This window comes from Herpailurus yagouaroundi, unplaced genomic scaffold (genome assembly GCF_014898765.1).
Source record: "Herpailurus yagouaroundi ecotype Mexico unplaced genomic scaffold, PumYag 187, whole genome shotgun sequence".
NCBI classification, from domain to species: domain Eukaryota; kingdom Metazoa; phylum Chordata; class Mammalia; order Carnivora; family Felidae; genus Herpailurus; species Herpailurus yagouaroundi.
In genome coordinates this window covers 34,792,844-34,801,804 of record NW_024412418.1, presented here as the reverse complement: position 1 = coordinate 34,801,804, position 8,961 = coordinate 34,792,844, and positions in this window count along the sequence as shown.

Sequence of the window (8,961 nt, the reverse complement as noted above, 5' to 3'; positions counted from 1 at the left end):
GAGGACTCTGTCTACTCGCCCCACAGTGCTCTTTGAACACAGTGTCACCCAGAGTGACTCACATAGAAAGCTGTTACCTCACTTTGTTGACTTCCATTGTGCGGGCTGAAGGTTGAGTTTAGCTGAAAGAGAGGAAAATGAAGACCAGAAATGAGGCAACTAATTGACAATCTCAATTACCAAATGACACATGAGAACATTGGAGCTCTTAATAGGGAAGGGAAGGTGAGAGCTTTGCCCTCTACTCGATTTCTTTTGCAACAAGGTACTTGTAAGTCACTGAGCTGGGGGCAGGCATGGCGAGTCCAAGGGGGTTGATGCAAGGCCATGAAGATTTTCCAGTAAACAACTCCTAGTGGGATCTCATAGGAGAGAAGGATGGGGGATGACTCCCATTCCTACTAAATGGAAGGCAATAACCTTGAGAAATCTCTTCATTGAAGGCTGCCCTGATGCTGGTGTAGCCCCAGATGTGAGATGAGCTCTACCAACCTGTTCCAGCTCCCTTACAAGGTAGAGTCAGCTCAAACCCTGATTTTATCCTCATCATCTCTAGGTTACAGTTTTTATGTGTGCTGTCTTTGATTCTTCCTCATGTGGAGTCTGAAATAAAACTCAAACTCTTCCTGGATTTCCTCAAAAATATCCAGTTCATAGGAATGCAAGCGTGCAGCCACTCTGGAAAACAGTATGGAGGTTCCTCAAAAAATTAAAAATAGAACTACCCTATGACCCAGTAACTGCACTACTTGGTATTTATCCAAGGGATACAGGTGTGCTGTTTCAAAGGGACACATGCATCCCCATGTTTATAGCAGCACTATCAACAATAGCCAAAGTGTGGAAAGAGCCCAAATGTCCATCGATGGATGAGTGGATAAAGAAGATGTGGTGTATACACACACACACACACACACACACACACACACACACACACACACACTGGAGTATTTCTCAGCAATCAAAAAGAATGAAATCTTGCCATTTGCAACTATGTGGATGGAACTGGAGGGTATTATGCTAAGTGAAATTAGTCAGTTAAAGAAAGATAAAAATCATATGACTTCACTCATATGAGGACTTTAAGAGACAAAACATATGAACATAAGGGAAGGGAAACAAAAATAACATAAAAACAGGAAGGGGAACAAAGCATAAGAGACTCATAAATATGGAGAACAAAGAGAGGGTTACTGGAGAGGTTGTGGGAGGGGGGATGGGCTAAATGGGTAAAGGGCATTAAGGAATCTACTGAAATCATTGTTCACTATATCCTAACTGATTTGGATGTAAATTTAAAAAAATAAAATTAAGTTTTATGTTGTGAAAAAAAATAGTGACTGTTTCTGAAGCATCTCCAAGATATAAATATGGTAAGCTATTATGTAATAATCAATTTGGCAATAAATAAAAAGCCTTTGGTATTAAAAAATATCCAGTTCAACCAAACAGCAGAAAGAATTATAATCAATTATATTAAAGATATAGGGGTAAAGGGAGAAGTCACATCGTAGCTTGCCAAATAACTAAACTAAATTTTCATATGAAGGATTTTTGTTCTTTTCCTTTTTTTTCCCCTCCATTTTGTCCTTCATTTCATCCCCTAACTATCAAGAAATGTTTCTCACTAGCTCTTTACCCCTGTGAGACTGAGCTTGAGTTGTTTCTTCTCTTTTCATGTATCCCTTCAAGACTGCCCAAAGGGAACTTCAATTTTTTTGTCCCTCTGTTATGCAAAAACAATGCCGTTTTTCCTAAGTTCAGATCACAAACTTGGATATACAAACACATCGATGATCCAACAAGGCACTGGTGATCATGGATAAGCAAAACAAATTAACAAACAAGCAAAAAAAGTTGCTATACCACTGTTTTTCATTTTAACAAATATATATCTAGTGACTACTGTGTGCCAGGCACTGTTCTAAACAGGTCCATCTCTGATCTGAACAGAAATTTGCATAGCATTTTTACCTTCTTAGGATTAGAATCTGGTTTCAATTGGAATATCACATTTGTTGCCCTTGGGTCAAGATTTTTGGTAAATTCTAACTCCTATACCTGACACTTCATTTATTCACTCCATTCTGAAAAATGAACATCATCTCTGACCCACATAATCCATTCACTGTGGAGAAGTAGTCAACTAAGGAGAGATGGGGCTCTGGTCTTGGGACTGGAGGCTCCCTCTCTGAAAATTTCACAGATGCTGCCATGGTCTTCAGATATACTGACAAGATGAAAAGAGATGACCAAAGGAATGTGATGGTCTATAAAAGAGTGAATTTGATCCCCCAAGAGCCTTCTCTACTAATTATGTCTGGGTACCTGGGGAGATAGTTGGGTCTGCCTAGAGTTCACTCTAATCTCCATGCCTATTTGAATTAGTTGAGCTCAGAAGACCATTTATCTGGAGCGTTCTGCTACTCCATAAATATCTACAATTGCTATGAAAGAGGAAAATAAACATAAATATTTAAAGTGTGGACTCTGGAGTCAGACTGTCTATGCTTAAATCCTGCTCTTAAGCTTATTAGATGTGAGTGACATTGGGCTAGTATTTAACTTCTCTACCCTTGGTTTTCTCAAACGGAAAGCAAGGATAACAGTATCTACTTCATAGAGTTGTTGTGAGGTATCATGGTTGATTTTGTGTCTCATCTTGACTGGGCCACAGACTGCCCAGATGTTTGTCATACATTATTCCTGGCGTGTCTGTGGGGGTGTTCCTGGATGAGGTTAGCATTTGAATTGGTTGACTGAGTAAAGCAGATTGCCCTCCCCAGTGTGGGTGGGCTTCATCTAATCCATTAAAACCTGAATATAATAAAGGCTGAATAAGAAAGAATTCTTTCTCTCTGACTGGCTCATTTTGATCCAAGTATTTTCCTGCCTTCAGGCTTGGATTTAGACTGGAACTATACTATCTACTCTCCTGGGTCTCCAGCTTGCTGACTGCAGATCTTGGACTTCTCAGATTCCATAATCATGTGAGTCAATGCCTTATAGTAATCAGCTATAACATTTACTATTGATTCTGTTTCTCTGGAGAACACAGACTAATACATACAGATTATGTAAAATTATCTCAGTAGAGCCCTTAGCACACTGCTAAGTTTTGCAGAGTCAACATTCATATGCTTCCATGATTCTTCAGATGTTTATTAGGCCAAAATTTGTGCTGAGCCCTTTCAGGTACTGGAGATACTGGCAAACAAGATATGCAAGAAGGCTGCTCTCAAGGAGCTAACATTCTAATGAAAAAAGACAAGTAATATACAAATAAGTAGATTTCAGGGATAATTTCAAAGAGGTGCAAGTTCTGAAAGGAGGTAAAACAGATTAATATCATAAAGAGACTGAAGGGAATTCTTTAGATGGGGGGGCCAGGCGAGGTGTTTTAAGTGGATGGTATTTAAGGAGTGATAAGGAGCCGGCCATCAAAAGAGTGGTGTGTGTGTGTGTGTGTGTGTGTGTGTGTGTGTGTGTGTGTGTGTTAGGTGTGGATGTTGTCATAGAAAGGTAAGATTGACAGATAAGAAAGACTTTTCTAGACACAGGAACCAGCAAATGCAAAGGCTCTAGGGTGAGAAAGCTCTTGGTTTGTCAGCTTAGGACTTTTCAGAAAGCCAGTGTGGGTATGTGGGTGAGGGGAGACTGTCATCAGAAGATACTAGAGAGACAGATAGGAGGTAGATCACATCTCTTTTAAAAGCTATATAAAAGTATTTAAATTTTTATTCTAATTATACTGGGGAGTTGTAAGAAGAGAAATGACTCAATACAATCTATGCTTTTAAAAGATCACTGTGAGAGTTATGTGGAGAAGGGATTAGAGAGGCAACAGTCAAATCCAAGAAACTAGTTCGGAGATTCCTGGGATTGTACAGGCAAGAGATGATGGTGGCTTGGACAAGGGTCCCTAGTTGCTATGGTCTGAATTGTTGAGTCCTCCCAAAGTTCATATGTTGAAATCCCAACACTCAGTGTGATGGTACTAGGAGATGGGGCCTTTGGGAGGTGGTTAAGTCATGAGCCCTCATGAATAAGATTAATGCCCATGGAAAAGAGACCTCAGAGAGCTCCCTTGTCCCCTTCTGCCATGTGAGGATACAATGAGAAGTCTGCAACCCAGAAAAGGGCCCTCCTCTAGTCATGTTATCACCTTCATCTTTGACTTCCAGCTTTCAAAACTGTGAAAATAAATTTCTATGTTTTATAAACTACCTAGTCTGTGCTATTTTGTCATAGTAACTCAGACAGACTAAGACTCTAGTGGAGATGGAAGGAAATGGATGGATATGGGATGTGTTTGGGGTGGGGAGAATAGACTTAGTAGGACTTACCAATGGACTGGATATAGATGAAAAGAAAGGAGGAATTAAGGATTATACCTAAATTTTGAGCTGAAGACACTAAGCTATTGGTGCTGCCATTTACTATTCTGGGTAAAACTAGGGGAGAAATAGATTCGGATAGGAAAAAACCCTAAAATTTCTTTTTGGAGTTGGAGTTAGAGAGGATTATTAAACATCCAAGTGAAGCTGAATGTGGCTTGCTCAATAGCTACCCAAAATCCTTCTTGCAAGCCTTCTTTGAGACATTAGAAAATTAAAAACATTTCCTCTCAGGTCTTCTTGCAGCTAGAGTTCCACACAAAATTTAGGTTCTGGCAATCATTCATGAACAGGTGGACATTCATGAACACTGGGAAGGGAAGCTTGAGCATTTTAAGATATGGGCTGTGTAAGAGGGGACAGGGTATTTTGGGGGCACTCACAGAGTAGTCACCTAGAGTCAAAACTGCTATAGGTGAGCACCAATGGACTTCCTACTGGGGTTGGTTTCTCCTGGTTGTGTGGCCTCCAGACCTGATTCCTTGGCCTTTGAAAAAATTCTGTAAGCTACTCACTACCCTGTAGCAAATACAATCTTGTTTAAATTAGCTGAGAGGATTCTGTTATATGACACTAAGCACCCTGATGAATACAATGTCAAATGTTAACAATTGGCATTATTGCTAAGAGTCATCCTACCATCTCCCATAGCCCTCCATCCTTCCAGGAGTGAGTGTGAAAATTTAATTTTAACCCACCAAGGTTGAGAGCTGAAAACACCTATTTACCAAAAAAAAAAAAAAAAAAAAAAAAAAAAAAAAAAGGAAAAAAAAAAGCCTGATATAATTATCTTCAACAATAAGCAGAAGAAATTCTCCAGTAATTTCCTGGCCAAGGAAATCTCTAAGATGTGAGGTTTGAGAAAATACGGTCTGTTCAACAAGAAATAACAATTTGATCCATGAAAACTAATAAATCATGATTGAGAGCCTCCCCCTCCCCACCCCCCCGCCCCACACACACTCTCCCACTGCCACTGCTGGCCTTTACCCAGCACAAATAAGTCTCTAACAGCATATCCTTTATATTTTTCTTTGAATGGCAGGCTTCTGTATGGGTTTGATTTATTTCTGCAAGAGGAGAGAGAGCACTGATTTTTTTCTGTGTGTTTGTCTACTGATGAAAGGGGCACTGATGTTTACTGGTCCCAGGATTCAGGGGCTGCCAAAGGGCTTTCTAGATACTCTGAGAAAAGACCTTAAAAATGAAATGGGTGAGGGTGACACCAGCATGTAAGAAGCTGTTTGCTAATCTCTCACGACATATTATGGGTGAGAAACTTATCCCTCCCCGTTTCTAGGGAGGATCATTAAGGAGTGGCAGACTCTTTATAATATTATTATGATTATAGCAGACTGTCTTTGCGGCCCACTACTGTTTACCAGTCCATTTACACCTATACGTTTCTACTGCAAGCCCCTGTGACTCTCTGCCTTGGAATTTTCTCTGGCTGCAGAAGCTTGGCCATGCAGGACTGGCTAGATGTGCTGGGGAGTTTGTACTCTGGAAATCACCCTTCAACTGATAAAGGACTGGAGTTGGCGGATAGATAACTTACCATTTGTTGGGTGGGGCAGTTATGAGGCTTTCTTTCTACAGTGTTCCAGAAGGTCTCAAGCAGGATAAAGCCCCAGTTGCCTGAAGCTGTAACCTGCTTCTTACCATATTCTGTCATGGTTTATCTTCCCTTCCCTGTCTCACTTCCTCGTTCCCTTACTGACACAACTCTCAAATGCTTTGTACTCAAATTCTTGTCTTGGGTTATGCTTCTGGAGAAACCCAATATGAGACAATGGTTAACATATAGCACCTACTAGTTGTCATACACTCTTCTTAGCACTTTGTATTTGTTACCTATTTAATCTTCACAGCAGCCCTATGAAATAGGCAATATTATTATCCTCATTTTACAAGGGAGGATCACAGAGAGTTCAAGAGGCTTGTTTGTGGTCAAACAGCTAATAAGGGTGAGAGCCAGAATTTGAACAACAGGCAGTCTGGCTCCAGAATCTATGCATTTAATCACTACTCGATTCTGTCAACTGTGATGTCCAATACTAGCTAAATATGGCTATTTACATTTAAATTAATTAAACATAAATTAAATTAAAAATTCAGTTATTTGGTTATACTAGCTATATTTCATGTGCTCAAGAGCCACATGTGGCTAGTAGCTATTGTATTGGACAGCACAGATATAGAACATTTCCATTCCTGTGGAAAGTTCTATTGGACAGCACTGTTATGCAAGACCCTCTTTTTATACGTATGGCCTATCTCATATTTCTTTAACACCATAGAAACACTTACCCAGAAACATTCTGTATATAGGACATACCTGAGGGCCAAAAAAGATAGGAAAATGAATTAGAGCTTTCTAGCATTACTCATAAGAGAGATACTCAGATCTTTCCCTTAATCCTCCTTTTGATTTGCTCCAGCCAGTTCTATTGAATCTGTTCCTTTTGTTTTCTTGATGGTGTTGAATTCGGGTAAAAATTCAGGTGGTGAAAATTTGGGTAGATGGGCCCTGAGGCTCGGGGCAGATATATTAATAGTGACTGGAAGAAACTATCAAAAATCAAAAACATGATCCTGAGATGCTGAGTAAGAGGATCTCATAGGCAACTGAATATGAGTAACTACCATGCTAAGATGAATCTAGAATAACTGAAAATGATGGTCCAAGAGTTAAAAATCACAGCATTTGGGGTCAGCAGGTATGGAGGTAAATAGTCTAGCTAACTCAGACCCTTCCTCAAGATGCAGCACTGTGACCGATGTTTTTTTTTTTTGATGACGTCTGTGAGTCATCCAGAGAAGGTTAAGAGGAGAATGTATGCATTAAAAAGGGTTTCCATCCAAAGTGACTTTTTAAAAGGTTCATTTTTCATTAAAGTATGTTTCATTTACCTGATAATTTACCAAAACTCTCATTTTTTCTGAAAGTGCTGAATGCAGGAGATTTTACTCTAATTAGCTTTACAAGAAAGTTTTAAGGACCTGTATTTCTACTTCCTTTGTAGTGTGGAACAATGCTCTCAGACAGGGAGAAGACAGTCAATTTTGGTCCTGCAAGTCTGAGCCAAGAGAGAATTTTAATCATCTCAGAGGAACCCAACCTGAGTAATTCCTTGACGTCATTCACTGAGTCTGTCCACTTCTCAGAGTGACCAGCTTGGGTCCAGGCCACCATGCTTTGCTCATTCTCTGGCAGGGACAGACAACTCTAAAAATATTCTCTAGAAGGGACTTCTGTGGGTTAAATATTGGCATCTACGTTTTTCTGGGGTTTGGGAAAAAAGCCTTTAGGCAGGTGGCCTGTGATGGGGAGTGGGAATCAGCTGAGGTCAAGTGCTCAATAAATTGAGTCTAATTTGAGGGCTCTGCAAAGATGTCTGGATCTCCCATTCTTCAGCCAGTCTTCTTAACTGGCTTAGTAGAAGAGAAAGCATTGTTAAGGCATATATTTCTAGTATAAACTCTAATAGGGTAGGGAAATCCATCAAGAAGAAAGGACCCAGGACAAACTCAGGGCTTTGATCAGTTGGTTGCCTCTGTTGGTGGAGATACAAGATGGGCTGAAGATTGGAGTGCTTGGAAGCCTTTAAGCGGAGTACTTAGACCCAGGATTTCTTTCTATATCCTATACAGTGAGATGACTATCCCTCCTCGGTGCCAGAGAAGAATGGAGGATTACCATAATGAATGGTAAAACTCAGCCTCCTTTCCTACTCATTGGCTTATACTCTACCTCAGCCCCCATCCCACTGACCCATTCAGGAGATTGGAAGACTCTTGGGACATATCAAAAGCCAAGGGAAAAGTCTTATAACTACTCATAGTTTAGGGTTCCCCCCTCAATAAAATGGGGAGGTTGTTTCCATCTAATCACTCTATTTTCAGGCCCACTGATGGACAACTCTGCCATTTCCATATTCTGATTAGCAGTTTATGACTTTCCTCTTAAATAGAAATCAGCAGTCAAGGAGAACTAAAAATGTGAAGCTACCCTTTAATGTGAGAAGCACCAAACAAGTTTGAACTTACTCTCTGTTTTCTTTACAAATTTCCTAGGAGAAATATTCCTTAGGGGATATTTCCACTAGGGAAAAACAAAACCTATGTTTAACAGCTTCAGAGACCTAGGAGAAGATGTTGTATCCATTAAATAAAAGCAGGAGGATATAAAAAGTAACTGTCGCAGAATAAAAACGAAAAAGCTCTTGGAAATTAAAAATATGACCAGGATAATTTAAAAGGCAATGAAAACTTGGAAAAAAAAAAAACCCAGAATGTTGAACCAAAAAAAGAAAAAAAAGAAAAAAGAAAATAAATTATCAAAGAAATAAAGCAAGAAACTTTCCTTGAAGTGAAGGACATGAATTTTCAGATTATGAGTGTTCTGTCAGTACTCATAATAAATAAAAATGGTCTACACCAAGGCACATGATCATGATATTTTAGAACATTGATGAGAAGGTTCTGAGATAGAGAGCTCGAATGCCTATGCCAAGAAGAAAGAAAGAAAGAAAGAAAGAAAGAAAGAAAGAAAGAAAGAAAG